The following is a 2,773-nucleotide window of genomic DNA, read 5'->3' as shown; positions in this document are numbered from 1 at the left end:
AACAGTTGGGAAGTTGTTTGGCGAAAGAGATACAGGACTGGAAAAGGGGGAGTCTGATAGGAGAGGACAGAAGGCCATGGAAGAAAACAAACGGAGGAGGAGCACCAGAGGGAGGCGATGGGCAGGCAAAAGGAGATAAGGTGAGAGAGGGAACAGGAGATGAGAAATGGTGAAAGGGTGAGGGGGCATTACAGGAAGTCCGAGAAATCGAGGCAGGATCGGATTGAATGGCGGAGCGGGCTGGAGAAGCTGGATATCCCCTCCGACTTCTGTTTTCAATGTTCGCTCTTTGTGATCGGTGACTCAGAAACTTACTGGGCGGGTCAGAGAGTAGGGAAGGTGGAGAAAACGAGAAAGAGGAGAAACAGGGAATCCACAAAAGAAAGTGAAGTACGCGGGTATGAAACAGGAAAAAGACGGAACGGACCCAGACATATACAGACACAGAACCAGACCCAGACATGTACAGACACAGAACCAGACAATGACATGTACAGATACAGAAACATAAGCGCATACATACATATATAAATAGATACACACAAAAAAGCGTAGCATTCATAGCTCAACAATTGGGTTTAATTCTTGTAGCAGAGTGGCGCAGCGGAAGCGTGCTGGGCCCATAACCCAGAGGTCGATGGATCGAAACCATCCTCTGCTATGTTCTCTGTTGGCGGTAGTAAGTATTTACCTTTGTGTTTTAAAATACTTTTACAACTATAACAAGAAATCGCAATTCAAATGAAATTTGTCATTTATTGGTACCCTTTTAAATAGTCGTCTCTGTGGCGCAATCGGTGAGCGCGTTCGGCTGTTAACCGAAAGGTTGGTGGTTCGAGCCCACCCAGGGACGCTAGTGGTTCAATAGCTTTTTTCCTCTCTCTCTCGTACAAGAGAACATATGCAACAGCATCTATGGAATAAAGTACACAGTCGATTTTTCAGGTCGAAACCCTTCTTCAGGAACACGAAGCAGCCTGGCCTGCTGAGTTCCTTCAGCATTTTGTGTATGTTGCTTGGATTTCCAGCATCTGCACATATTCCCGTCTGTGATTCGACTGCTACACTGCGAAGTCTCTTCCGTGGATTTGAATTGAATAGACTTTATTAATTACGTCCTTCACATACGTGAGGAGTAAAAAATTTTACGTTAAGTCTCCGTCTAAATGTGTAAAGTACAACTTATGTAATTTATATGTAATAAATAGTATGTACAACAGGACAGTCAATATAACATAGAAATACGATTGTATCAGCGTGAATGAATCGGTCTGGTGGCCTGGTGGAAGAAGCTGTCCCGGAGCCTGTTGGTCCCGGCTTTTACGCTGCCGTACTCCTTCCCGGATGGCAGCAGCGGGAACATTTTGAGATTGGGGTGACGCGGGTCCCCAACGATCGTTCAGGTCCTTTTTACACACCTGTCTTTGTAAATATCCTGGATAGTGGGAAGTTCACATCTACAGGTGTCCAAACATGCCCGCACCACTCTCTGCAAAGTCCTACGATTGAGGGAATTACAGTCCCCACCCCAGGCAGTGATGCAGCCAGTCAGGATGGTCCCCTGTAGAACGTCTTTAGGATTTGGGGATCCTTATTAAATTTCTTCAACCGTCTGAGGTAAAAGAGGCGCTGTTGTGCCCTTTTCACCACGCAGCGGTAGGTACAGACTGGGGTGAGCTACATATACCTGTGTGGACACGCCACCCCCCCCCCCCCCGCTGACTGCTCCTGTGGATCCTACCACAGACCGTGGCTCCTCCCACGGACCCCGGTATAAAGGCGATTGGAGACACAGCCCCGGCCTCAGTCTCCAGGATGTTGTGTTATGGTCATTTGCTGCTTGTTCTTTCTTCCAGCAAATAAAAGCCTATTTCACGCCTCACGTCTCCGACAGTTATTGATGGTGCATCACAGACCTCGAGACATCCTCGTTGATGTGTATGCCGAGGAACTGAAAGCCGTTCACCCTCTCAACAGAGATCCATTGATGTCAGTAGGGGATGCCTACTCTGAAGAAGTGTGAATCTTCCCTTCGGTGAGAGTTCAGTGAAACCCTCTCTCACTGCTCCCCCTCTGTGATCTTAGCTCTTTATTTCTGCTGCTTATCACTACCAGCTGGGAAACTCTGCACTGTCCGGAGGACGGCGCTCCCTACTGCTGCCGCAACGGGCTCAGGGGGAATTGAATCTGTCCTACGTGTTTCAGTTACATATACCGAAATACAGTGAAACGCTTCTCGTCCTCACTGTTCATAGAGATCAAATCATTACACAGTGTATTGGGAGAGAACAAGGTGAAGCAATAAGAAAATGCAGAATAAAGTGTAACAGCGACAGGGAAAACACGGGGCAGGTAAATAATAAGGTGCAGCTTCATACCGAGGTGGATTGTGAGGTCAAACGTCCGTCCTATCTTACGGGAAACCATTCAATAGACACAGCAGTGGGACTGAAACTATCCCTGAGACTGTGAATTGTGCTTTCAGGCTTTTGTACCTTCTGCCGGATGGAAGAGCGGAACGGGAGAATATCCGGGGCGCGTTGTGTCTTTGAACACATTCAGTTTGGGGTCCTGGCTCATCCAACATGAGGGACCACCACCGTCGTACGTGAGAGCTCCATCTGATCCATTGGAGTGAATTTCATTCACCGCAAATTGCCCATGAATTCAAAGAAGTTCATAGTGCTAAAAGTGTACAAACTGCGATGGCCGGGAATCGAACCCGGGTCAACTGCTTGGGAAGCAGCTACGCTCACCACTATACCACCATCGC

General features: G+C 47.9%; 3 non-coding genes across 3 annotated transcripts; 2 read left to right on the top strand and 1 right to left on the bottom strand.

The window, feature by feature from the left end:
• Positions 1-589: 589 nt before the first annotated feature.
• Positions 590-661, top strand: trnam-cau (transfer RNA methionine (anticodon CAU)). The gene has a single exon. It is a non-coding gene; the product is annotated as a tRNA-Met (tRNA).
• A 118-nt stretch (positions 662-779) lies between these two features.
• trnan-guu (transfer RNA asparagine (anticodon GUU)) lies at positions 780-853 on the top strand. The gene has a single exon. It is a non-coding gene; the product is annotated as a tRNA-Asn (tRNA).
• Positions 854-2,701: 1,848 nt separating this feature from the next.
• On the bottom strand, positions 2,702-2,773 carry trnag-ccc (transfer RNA glycine (anticodon CCC)). The gene has a single exon. It is a non-coding gene; the product is annotated as a tRNA-Gly (tRNA).

Source organism: Hemitrygon akajei, chromosome 28 (genome assembly GCF_048418815.1).
Source record: "Hemitrygon akajei chromosome 28, sHemAka1.3, whole genome shotgun sequence".
In the NCBI taxonomy this organism is placed as follows: Eukaryota; Metazoa; Chordata; class Chondrichthyes; order Myliobatiformes; family Dasyatidae; genus Hemitrygon; species Hemitrygon akajei.
Note: the sequence above shows the minus strand (reverse complement) of the source record. Positions and strands in the feature narration are given on the sequence as shown.